This window comes from Phasianus colchicus, chromosome 2 (genome assembly GCF_987193195.1).
Source record: "Phasianus colchicus chromosome 2, bPhaCol1.hap1.1, whole genome shotgun sequence".
In the NCBI taxonomy this organism is placed as follows: domain Eukaryota; kingdom Metazoa; phylum Chordata; class Aves; order Galliformes; family Phasianidae; genus Phasianus; species Phasianus colchicus.
Genome location: NC_143437.1, coordinates 36,840,220 through 36,853,108, shown reverse-complemented (window position 1 = coordinate 36,853,108; position 12,889 = coordinate 36,840,220). Strand labels below are relative to the sequence as shown.

The window sequence follows — 12,889 nt, the reverse complement described above, 5'->3', positions numbered from 1 at the left end:
GCACCATCCTATCTAATATGCAGGCCTGGACTCCTTAACATGATCTTCAGGCAAGCTGCAGCCACAGGTTGGATCTCAACTTCTAAGATTCTCTTTGTCTAATGGTTCTGAAATGCAACATTCCATTCCCTCAGTTAGATCCATCCCTCATTCTTTCCTAACTTGAGAATTGCAACAGCCTGTCATCTTGGTCTGACAAAGCTCATCCTGTTCTGCTTAAATTTACCGACTACACTGTTTAGTCTCACTACTTTCCCTCTTAAAAACTTCGAACCTCTCTTCCCTCTCCAAGTATCATTCTTTCAGCTTTGTATTGCCCATTACATCTGACAGAAATGTTTTGGTTGGAGGTCATTAATGGATTTGTCTTGTGCCAGCACACAGGAGACAGTGCAGAAATCACTGTCCATATTACTTGACTGTTCAAGCAGTTAAGTCCTTCGTGTTGTTGGCTAGCAGTCTGCCAGGTAAATCCCAGGAGAGTTTAGGAATTAATATTGGAGAAACTACCAACCATGGCAGTTTGGATGTGAGCATCCTACTTCCAGGCCAAGTCTAACAGCATGAATATGACCAGACTATGCCAGCTGGTCTGATGATGAGTGAAAGGGCTCTGGCATTACATCAGGGCATCAATATTGTCTTCAGGCTTCCTAGGGATATGAAATAGTGGAATTCTACTGCAGAAATCAGAAGAGTAAGGTAACAAGTAACTAGAAAGTGTATTAAAATTGTTTTTGTTATGTATTTTCTCCTGGGACATAAACTCCCAATTTTACTTAATTACTGCTGCTTAATATCCACTCTCTAAACAATCTCCTCGTTCCTCTGAGATTATTTCAGCCACCTTTACCAAAGATTAATGTTCCAAGCAGTGATTATAATTTTATTATCTAGTAATTACTCTGTAAAGTAATTGAGTCTACAGCCTTTCATAATATGGTGACATCTACCTACAAGTTGTTTTTTTCATGAAGGGAGAGAGATTATTTGAAATGATTCTACAATACTATCTTCAAAATCATGCTGCTATAGTTTCTTCAGCAAAGCCTCAGATGTGCCTTTCCCATGTACGATTTGCTTTGTATATTTTTCACATATGTTTTATTTGTTGGATCTACTGTTGTACTTATTAATATTGAGTTAGAAGTTGGCCTATAAAAGGTAAGTAATCTACGGCTAGATACCTAGATCTCAAAAGAGAAATAATAAAAAATGTATTAAGATAGATGAGAGTATTTACTATGAGTAGTAAATTTTGTTACAACGTAATTTAATTATATCAGCTGTTTCTCTAGCTCATTGCCAAGTTCTATTATTTTGCAGACACTGGAAGTGTCAGACACTGTAAAGACTACTGAATGTAAATTATGTTTTCCAGAGAGCCTTTGGTTTTGCAGATGTATGAATGATTTGGCATAGTTATCCTCTGGTTAAAATATTCAAATAGCCAATAATTTACTACTAAGGGCAGAAAACTGGGCTGGGATTCAGGAAACCTGGTTTTCTTTTCTGAAGCTGTATCAGCCTTGATGGAGGATCCTGGGTAAGCACCTCTCCTTTCTGTCTTATTTTTCTCATCTAGAAAACAGTGTCTGACTCTATTTCTTTACTGTGAGAGTGGTGAGGTGGTGGAACAGGCTGCCCACAGAGGTTGTGAATGCCCCATCCCTAGAGGTGTTCAAGGCCAGATTGGATGGGGTCATGGGCAGCCTGGTCTAGTATTAAATAGAGAGGTTGGCCCTGCATGTGGCGGGGGGTTGGAGGTTCGTGATCCTTCCAACCTTGGCGATTCTGTGATAAAAAACAAAGCATAATAGATGTGATTATTATGATTTTTATTTGTCATAAATGTTATCCTGTACTTCATACAACATCTCTCTCTTTTTTTTTTTTTTTTTTTTTTTTAAGAAGCAATTTCAGGTCTCTTTAATTAAATATGTGATACCATAATGAATTACTGTGTGTAGCTGGTTTTCTTCCATTGCTGATTCTGAACTTAGGAAAGCATGCAACTTTGAAGACAAAGCATGTTAAGTGGAGTTTTATTACTGGTTTCAGTTGCTTGCAAATACTTGTAAATATTCTCTAATTTTTCAATCTAGAGGTTGTTCCAATATCTATGGACTTGTTGCCATATTTGCAAACTAAAATAGTATTTATATTCCCCATAACATTAATTAAGCAGTGAAAATTGTATTAGAAATTGTTTATTCTCTAATTCAATCACCAACACAAAGGACAATGTGATCCTGGTAAGACTGCTGCAGTCTGAGCTCTGTGCATCCCACCCTCTGAAGCTCAAAGTCATGGGCTCTGTGATGCAACCCCAAAAGCAAGCTGCACAGGCCAGGTGATAAGTGTTGGCTCCTATTCCTCCTTTCAGGAATGAATCCATCCCAAATGCTAAAAAGCAGCTCTGCAGGTGGAATGGTCAGTGACTGACAAAGAGAAATCAGAAGGGAGGAGAAAATGTTATCTTTCATGGCCTGATTCCAGTTCATACAGACTCAAGAGTCAGGTAAGGGTCTCTCACACAAAAGGCACGAGTTTAATGTGCAATTCATTTTCTAAATGTATTTTTTTTCTCCCCCAGTTATCTTCATATTTCCACCTTAATGTTTTCTTTTTTTAACCAGCAGCAAATTTTTTAAGGCTTAGATGGTAGAATGGTTGATGAGATTTGTCAGAAATTTGTAAAATGCAGAAACTTGTGTTTTCTAGGTTACTGTTTTTCAAAGTGCTCTGACAGATACAGCTGATACAGGAAAATGAGCAGCCATATCCCAGCAGATCTGTGATAACAGTGGTGCCTGGGAGCCCCTGTCATTCTCCACTTGCTTTTGTGGTAAGGCTTGCACAGACACAACTCTTTGTCACCCGGCCCTGCCCTAACTGTTGTGTCAAATCTCTCCAAACCTTTCTTTTCCCATGCCAAGCTCAGTGTGCCTGGCATGAAGCCAGGATAGGCTGTTTCTTTGTTACCAGACAGGGCTGGAGAGAGATCAGCGGCATTCATTATGTTGTAAATGCCCTTTAGTTGTATCTCAGACTCATTTCTATTTCGTCTATAGCCGGTGCAGAGAAAGGCCTCTGAGTTTATCGCAATAGCTCAGCTGATTATAAGAGGAACACAGCAGGAGTTGGGGTTAACTCTAATTAAATACTCTGGAGATCTTTCTTAATTTCTCTGGCCTCGTTTCAACAGAGGAAGTCAAGCTGATATCTAATTCATTGAAGTAGCCGTTTTCACTCAAGTCAGGTAGGTAGATTGCAAACTCTCAATAACGTTTCCCAATGCATCTCTGCCAGGTAAAAAGGCAACATCTCTGCACATCACAGGTCATCGATCCTTAGGCACTCACACAGATATATATGTAACTATCTCAGTTGTTCCTTTAGATTCAGGCAATGGCTTGTGCTTAAACTAGGCAAATACTTGATTGGATATCTGTCCTAAGTTCTCTTACAGTAGTAAGTTGCAAATGCACAGAACAAAATCAAAGCACTTGTGAAGTACTTTAAGTTCCTTAATCATCTATGAAAATTAGGGCGTTGTGTTTTTGGCAAGAACAAATAACATGGTAGGTAAGGATAAAAGCCTGTCTGGCTGGATCTGCCTCCTTGTGAAGAATAGGATATATAAGTGGTAGTGGAGACTGGAGACTTTTCTCCTTAGGAGGCTTCAGTGCACTGGAAATTTCCCATTACCATTTTATCCAGGTTTAATTCAAGATCTCCACATGAATTATTCAAATAAGGAAGCACAATTTCATGTAGAAAAAAATACAACAAGAAATGTTATACTGCAGTAAAATGCTATATCTTTGTCTATTGAGACAAGTTACAAAACAAACTTGTCTAGAACAAACTTTTATGATTTAAGCTTCTGCATTTTATCACATCTTTATGACATCTAGCTATCTGCTCTGTCTCTTTAACCTTGCTAAAATAATTTACAAAAAAAGTCCAAACCCCTTCTCACTTGATCATTCCTACTCAGTTGTATATGTAAACAAGACAACCAGGTATTAGCTTTAAAGTCCAAATGAGGCATCCATCACAACATATGAGGAAACAAAAAATACTTAAGTGTTTATTTTTCCTTAATAACTCTAGATTCTACAGAGAATTGTTTTCACACCTAGTACTTCAGGTAGATATTAGATGCAGATTTGCTGCACAGTGAATTGGATGCCATATATGAAACAATTCCTAGGAAAGGATTGGTTCTGTTATTGGAAACTGGGATATTGCTGTTATTTCATCTAGGATCTTATAAGAACTGGATATATTCTGAGTCACTTTTCCTATTTTGTATTGTTTCCTATTTTCATAGCACCTCCCTTCCTGACTTCTGCAAAGCAAGTTCCGAAGTACTGTGAGAAAGATTGTGCTTCTAATGATAACACCAATTATATTTTCAAAGCTGCGAAGCCATCTGAGTATACTTGTTATGCAGATCCAGAAGCTCCTTCTATGTCAGTAGGATCAGGAGTGGAGCCACACTTGAATAAAAGCACTTGATATATGCTTTCAGATTTTTGAATCTGTTTTAAGCACACGAGGAGAAATTTAGCTGATGTGAAGCAAGTTGAGGGAGTTCTGCCAAGGTACATCTACCTAACACCCAGTATGGTATTCTGCTCATTAGATCAATTCAGCCCATTAAAGAACTTTCACTAACTCAGTAAGAGTGCCTAGCTGACAATAAGTATTAAGATATGTAACTTCTGCAAAAAAAAAAAAAAAAAAGGGGGTATTTTTTTCTTATATGGTATAAAGAAGTGAGAAAGAACTAACAGGCAATGTGAAGGGGAAAATATATGCATTGCTTAAAAGCATAATTTAGAAATAAAATGAACAGAATTTTGTGGAGTTCACCCCTGAATTCTTGTTGTATCAGATAGCAGTCTATCTTGTAGCTATGTATATCTAGCAATTTTTGTATAACTCTCACTTAAAGGACAACACAATTTTTAGAACAATGCATCACAGACTGCCTCTTTGCCTAAGTGCTATTAAATGTTAGTGATCATTTCAGTACTTTCAAAATCAGAAGATGTAATGTTAGTGGAGACTAGCTTTTACTACTTTTTTTTTTTAGACTGAATACTTTCAGTGTGTCAAGCCATTAATTCTCTGTTAACGTGCTTTTCAACAGACTTCATATGGAGTCAATCATTTGAAGAAAATATGATTACGACCTGAACAATTTCTGTTCTTTACATATTTAGTCTCTTCTTCTAATGTAGTATATACATAACTTACATGTTAGTAAACATGGCAGACTTCCTACTTCTTATGGTAGCCTATTGGCTTAAATGGAGATCTAGTTTCTGGTAAACACTATGCAATGCCAACAAGATGCAATGGCAAGACCTGTGTGTGCTCTGATACCCTGGCATGAAGGGTATGTTTAGATCCCAGATTCATTCCCCTGTTGAAATAACTGAGGAGGTACTGGTAGAGTAAAGCAAATCTACCTCTGCTTTAGAGTTAAAGCCTCAAGGAAATTCAGCAAGAAAACACATCTTATCCTCTGTAATTTATACAGTTGTTTTCATAATACTATCATAATTTCAATGAAACACCTTGAGAAATGACTGTACACATGGTTGTACTGCTCATTTTACTTGGTTATGTGTTTAAGGGCAACAGTCAAGTGAGCAGAACATCAGATATAGATAGTTTCTAGAGTGTAAAGCAATCAAAATGATTTCTATTGTTAACAAAAGGTCTGCAGATATGGTCAAGAGTGTAATAGGATCTGAAATCTTAAATGCAGATTGTTTTTTTCTTTTAAATTACCATACAGTTCTTGTACTGTCCTCATTTTGTTGCTGTGCTCTGTACTTTTTTCTCTTTAGCAGTTAGATTAATGATTATTCTACACCAACTATAATATAGAAATTAAAAATATTGAGTAGAATTTTTTTTCTAATCAGAAAAGCTAGTAAGAGTTTGGCAACTGTTCATCAAATCTGCAGGTTGTTTTGTAATTTGAGATGTCATCCAAAAATACTTTTAGAAATGTGAGGGTTTTGAGGAAAACTTAGTTATTTTCCACTGTCACATATAAGAAATTGTAAGTTACAGCAGAATAAAAGTTGTTTTGTTCATTTTAAATTTAATGATTTGACTGCCTTCTCTACCTGGCAATGTGTGAGTTGATTTAAAATAAATATAGGGTAGAAATAATTAAAATGTAAAAGAACTTGAAGTAATTTCATAAAACATAATATTTGTTAAGAGAACGAGTTATTTAAAGTTACTTATTTGTATTACTTATGTAAGAAATGAGTGTCAATAAGAGTTTGCAGCAGAGGAATTTAAAATAGCTGAACCATAAATGTAACTATTTGATGGCGTTGGTTACATTGTACTGCAGAATTGCCAGCTAAAAAACTGGCTATTTAATCCATACGTAATTTGAAAAGAACAGGATCTCAAAATAAGAATTCTTAAATAGTTAAAAGGGTATGGGTATTACTACTTATCTGTATAATTTGTATTTTGAAGTGAGAATACACCATGAAATGCTTCAATTTTCATCCGTTAAAGCTAGTTTTATCAGAAAGGTCAGTTATGAAAAGATGGTTCTGATCTAGAAATGCATGATTTATGTTAATATATATTACTAGGTAATGAAAGATGACAAAATAGAAAGATCTTCTGTTCTATTTTGTATTGCTTGCTGTTATTCATCTTCCTCATTGTCAAAAACTGGATCAACCTCTGCAACAGCATGACCTTTACAGGGGAGTATATTCTATTTTCACCATTTGTGGAAATGAATAGTATCACTTACTGGTATGCAGAATTGTTTGCTGATTGATGGTAGCAGTCTCACTGAAATTAAGATGGGTAACTTTAGCTTGGGTAGAATGCAGAAATAGTTGCAACTCCATGGAACCTCTGTGGAACCTCCGTCTGACATCTTTCCTTTTACTGAATGATACCTAAAGTAATTCTTTTAAGCCTCTGGAGAGCTGGTGTGCTTACATGTCTGCTAAAGACACCAACAATATCCTCAGCTAGAAGTGTACAAGTTTGTTTGAAGATATACTGGTCAGAGAGCACAAATGCAGCAAGATATGTAGCTTTAGAAAATTAGAACTGTTGTAAATGTACCTGCCAACATGGCACATTAAAAAAGAAGAAACCTGATATCTCTTAAATGATCTATTGAAGCGCTGCATAAGCAGCTGATCTCTCAGTGTGCCATAAATATGACCAGTAATGGATCTTTGACTTACCCTATGTACTCCATGAACCTAACATATTCAGAGCTTGCTACAGCTGATGAAGAACAGAAAAAACAATTGCTTTACATACGTAGAACAACAGCATTATTAGAATGCCGTAGGACAGATCAGTCATGGAAGAGCTCTCATTGCAACTCATCAGAAAGTCACCTGTAAATGCAAGGTTGGTGAAGTTATGTGAAAAGCAGTACTCTGGCAAGAAAAATACACGCACTACAGTAAAGGAACATGATTCTTGCCAGGTGCTATAGGCTATCATTCCTTAGCATAGAGCAGTGACTTAGCACTGTCATCATCTGAGTTATCTCCTTTAATTCAAAAGCAAGCAGAACCCAACTCTAATTGTGCTAAATCTGCTGAGAAAGCCATTCTTTTTAAATAGTTCTGGTTAGCTTTGAGCAGAGTTGGTATTCGACTATTGAAATAAATAGATACACATTGTCTTAATTATGTCTTCTACTCATTGCCACATTTTATTGGTTTGCCATGTGCACAAGAACTTAAGTGCTTTGAAAGTCCAGACTTGTGTAAGATGACAACTTCTTTAGGCAGAAATGACTGGAATGAACAGTGCACTGCAATAGATATTTAGAGGTTGTACAATAGCTTGAAAACCTCTTTTTTTTTTTCCCTGTAAGAAAAAATAAGCCTCTCTGTATGTACTCACCTTTCATGGTAGAGACTTATTGCCATTCCATTCTTGGGACTCATTTGATTCAGTGTAAGGATGTTAATCAATGTCACTTGCAGTGTTGATGAGTATGATGCAGAAAATTTCTCAATGGATACTGGTAGGTAACTGGACCATACCAGTTAATTTCCCTTACATCACAAGACTTTTTTCCCCCCTCTATAAAATAACTCTGCTCTGTTTGAATTATTGTTCTACAGTGTCCATGAAAGGATGAAAGGGATTGAAGGCTAAGTCTTCGTCTTTTCAAAAAACAAAACAAAACAAAAAAAAAAACCACACAAACCAGGAAATGTTTCTGCTCACAAAACAAGATAGAATTTGTAGACTCAGAGGCAAAAGAATAAAATACTTTAAGATTATCTGTAAAATATACAATTGTGCTCTAAAAATGTTTAATGGAAATAACTAGCTTAAAGAGTCAGTTCTTCCACTGTATTGTTTGAAGGACATTCTATATGAAATTAAATGTTTGACTGGCTTTGCTTTTTCACTGCACTTCTTTAAGATAACATAATGAAAAATAAAGGACCATCTACTCATCTTGAGATACTCAGTATGGTTCCACTCCTCATAATATTGTTTAATGTTCAAATATAAGTAGGAAGGAGGTAAAGATAATTATTCTATCTCAAAACAAACAAAAAAGCAGTTTTCTGAAGTCTTACCTTTTATGTTGAGAAAATAAAACCAGAATGTTTTGTTTCAAACTCAGATCTAAGAGCTTTGAATTGATTAGTTGACTGAGAATGCTTAACACTGGATGATATTTCCTAGCAGTGCCCAGGGTGGTGTTTGGGAGTGCACCTGTCTGTGTAAGCTGAACTCTAAGGAGGATTATACACAGTGAGGAACTCCCCTTTAAATAAAATTGTATGAAATGCTCTGAGATGAGAACAATTACGAAGATATAGCTTGATGAGGTGATTTGCACTTTAAGTCATGTTATGTACTGCATTTTAATATAGTTAAAATGACATGTTGTACATCAGCCCTGAACTGAACAATGTTGTTTGCTCAACACTTTTAAAATGAAGCATTTCAGCATAATTCAAACAAAATTGTTTTACCATATGGAAAGATTTGCTATTCTAAATTTTGTCTAAGCAAAGAACTATGTATGAAATATACACTTTACCATGAGCTGGAAAATTGAAGTTTGATTAACGTTAGATTGAGAAAAAATTCTTGTTGGGATAGTCTGAGTTTTAGTGATTAGGTTATCTGAATAAAATGCCTGCTGCAACATGCTTGTATTTATAATTCTTGTTGGCATACAGGGCAAAGGAAAGTGCTATTTAACATTAATGAGACTATGTTTTTTGGAAGGCTCAAATATGTTCTGAGTTCAAATATGATTGGTGCTAAGTGACTCATTTCTTTAAGTCCACGTATGGAAGGAGAAAATTTGTATGTTATGATGTTATGCTGGTGCTGAAAGTTTCCAGAAGTACATGGGACTTTACTCAGATCTGTCCTTTAGAGTAATCTTAGGGGGGTAAAAAGTTACTTCAATGTCAAACCAATAGCCAAATTAGCCAGTTTAAATTATAAAGTGTTCCCAAGACAATCACCTGGATACCTCAAGTGACTATGCAGTTCCCATTGGATAATCGCTAGTAGTACACATCTTGCTAGAAGATTATGAAGTAGATTTCAGCATGCATTGTTCAACCATGTAGTGCAACAGATACACACTCAGACCAGTAAAGTCTGAAAAGAGCAGAGAGACAGTGATAACTACTTAACATTATTAGAATCACAGGTATTAGATCAACTACAGTTATAATTTCTTGCCTTTCTAAGTTGGAACAACTATATTTGAAATTGTCTAGAAAAGTATCCTTCTTTAATTTGTCTCCAGTTTTAATCACTAATTTAATGTGATCTGTACAACAAGAATGAACTTTCTGATTTGTAAATGTTACAACAAATGTATATTTTAAAAATAATGCTTTTTAATGAGGGAATAGCTTGTTCCAATGCATTGCTAAATGTCAGCTACTCCAATCTCAAATGATGCAACTGAGCATTAGGCCATTGACTTCAGTGTTATGCTAATTGACATGAGCTTAGTAGTTTCATCCCACATAAATTCTATAACCAGAGAAAGAATACAGATTTGTGGATTTATTTAATAGTGTCTTCTAATTTGCTTTTCTTTGCTAGATTTATGGGTAATTAACTCATAAACCAGTATGAATTAAAATAAATGTAATTACTGAATACTACCTATGCATCTGCTGCTCAGAAGTTGTTTTAATTACTCTGCTGCTTGTTCAGTGTGAATCTACCAGATGCATTGTCATCTGTGAGCTTCTCTGTTTCTTGAATGAACAGATTTGTGAGTGTTAAGTTTTAATAACTGTGTCCTGCAGCTCTGTCTTAAATGAATTTCAGCATGTGAGCCAAGAAAAAGCTTCAGGCTCTGTACAACCTGATTGGTGTCAGTAAATGATAATAGCACAAGCTCCAAGAACTAGGGATGAAAACAAGATAAGCCTTACTGTTACATGGTAATCACTAGTTTTGAAAAGTGTGTCATTATTTTGGTTGAAAAATATTGTGTTTTAAAGGTGTTTTTCATATTTTTATCTTCAATTATCTTTCTGATGTGCAGGTCTGACACTTTTATGCAGCTGAATTCAAATTTGTGAAACATTGGTCTCATGGAGAGTTTAGTGTCCCTGATGAGATGAAAATCAAGGATGGATCATAAGAAGTGAAAAATACTAGTCATCTGGAAAGATCACAACTTCCTCTAGGAACACCCATGCCCTCCCTCAAGAACTAATGCCCAAAATTCTAGCCTGGACAGGATTGACAACCAGGTATGTTGCTCACCAAGAAAATTACTGGAATGTGCAATTGCTTACAGAGAGAAAATTGCACAAATGAGCAGGAGAAATAATCCTACTTTAGTAAATACCAACTTTAAATACAGTAACTACTGTTTATGTGGGATAACTACATTTTTTTTCTTCTATAAATATGAAAACTTTGCATACAGAAATTGAATACTGGATTTATGTTGAAACATTTTTTATAATCTGTTTGCTGTAAAAATACTGTAACTAGAGAATTGAACACAATAAATCTTTGCAGAGGTGTTTTTTTTATGAATTTTGTATTCACAGAACCACAGAATTGTAGGGGCTGGAAGGGACCTCCAGAGATGGAATCCAACTTCCCTGCAAAGCAGGCTATCTACAGCAGGCTGCTCAGGTAGGCATCCAGGTGGGTCTTGAATATATCCATAGGAGAATCCACAACCCCCCTGGCATGTATATTATTATTACAAAAATTTATGAGTAGTCTTAGTGCTTACTGTCATGTTTAGGTTAAAATATGCCACAAGATAATCCTGCCTACATTTCACATGTGGAAAAAATATTCTGTTCATTCAGAGAGTTTACTATAAATCTTGTAGATTTTCCTCTAAGGATTCAACCTACATGAGCCTTCTCCAAGCTTCCTTCCAATTACTGGGGTCAGAATTGTCAGCATTGCTTGTTTAAATGTTCAATTCCAAGTCAAATTTTGAAACAAAAAAGGAAATCTGAATTATAACTGAAATTTAAATTAGCAGGTGCTAAAAACGTTCATGATTAGATCTTAGATATTCAGCAATCAAAATCAGGCTTCGTTTCTAAAGGCTTTTTTTTTTTTTTTTTTTGTCAAGGAAGCTGGTCATAAAGCTGTTGAAGTTTCACCTGCTTCTGGGAAACTTATTCTACAGTGAGAAATATTCTTAAAACATTATAATAGTGTTAATTACTACTTTACAACTAGTATGGACAAACACTGGTCTGGATAAGATATCTTCAGTTTCTCACCGTCCATTGTGCTAATGCTTTATATCATATCAGTATATTGTAGATAAGCTCTCTCAACTTTAGGCTCAGGAGTTAGTTCACCTGCAATTGCAGTGACAGGGTTAAAAATAGGCATGTTTCAAAATCTGATCAGAGTGCTCAGGGGATTATAGAGTCCTCTGTACGTGTAATCTAGTGTATAAAATATTCCCTTGAAAACATTTTACATAAAATTAGCATTCATTACAGACACTCACTTTCTTTGTCATGGATGTTTTCAGTGAGACTATGTGCTCCTTGATTGCTAATCATGTAAGTGAGGAGGAACATCCTAGACATATCTTACTATTAGGGTAACATGGGAAAACTTCTTTTATATTCAAGTCTATGAAAACACAACATCGAAATAGTTTTAAGTTAAATATGCCAGTGTATATCTTAGAGGTTGAATGGGGTCTGGACTTTTTTTCATCTTTTCATTAGGAGCTGAAGAGAACTGCTCTGTTCAGAGGCGATCAACTACATACCGGATCATACTCAGGCTGCTTTTCATTGAAAGCCTTGTATTTTGCAGTTTTTGTGTATTGAAATAATGATCACACAATGCGAGTAATAACACACATAGATTTTAGTCATTGAACACACTATTTGGGATCACAGGCACACCCAGGATTTGCTACCAATCTACTGTTATTTAATATCTTTGCTTAAAATCCATGAAGAGTTTACACACTCTGGCTTGTTGATTTTTTTTTTTCTATTAGTATTTTTCTAAACATAATTGAAAAATGGAGTATATATGTAATGCTTTCAGAGAAGAAAGGTTCTGTGAGAAGCTTGCTGTCTGCAGGTCCTGTATAATAGCTGGAACAAGCTGTCATTGTAAAACCCTCTTTGTAAGGAAAAATTGCAGAGGACTTCAATTTTAAGTAGTATGGATTCAAACTACTTGTGAATTGTGTTAGAACACCTACAAAATAACTTTTTTTTTTTGCTTTAGCTCCTTGTTTGCACAAATATTTGGTGATATACTTAGTTCTTCCCACTAGTTTAGTTCTTTCTACTTTTCATTTTGAAACTGTCTTTCATAATGCATCCTGACTTACTGAGGATGC

At 35.5% G+C, this 12,889-nt stretch overlaps 1 long non-coding RNA gene across 2 annotated transcripts in view; it reads left to right on the top strand.

The window, feature by feature from the left end:
- Window positions 1-12,889, top strand: part of LOC116232896 (uncharacterized) — a 36,838-nt gene that overhangs the window by 16,469 nt on the left and 7,480 nt on the right. Inside the window, exons 4-7 of one of the 2 annotated variants that reach the window (XR_016464684.1) lie at window positions 2,387-2,521; window positions 2,725-2,848; window positions 10,580-10,790; window positions 11,097-11,184. This is a non-coding gene — a long non-coding RNA (uncharacterized LOC116232896). Of the gene's footprint in view, window positions 1-2,386; window positions 2,522-2,724; window positions 2,849-4,339; window positions 4,555-10,579; window positions 10,791-11,096; window positions 11,185-12,889 lie in introns of those variants that run through there. The other variant, XR_004167816.2, reaches the window with a different exon arrangement.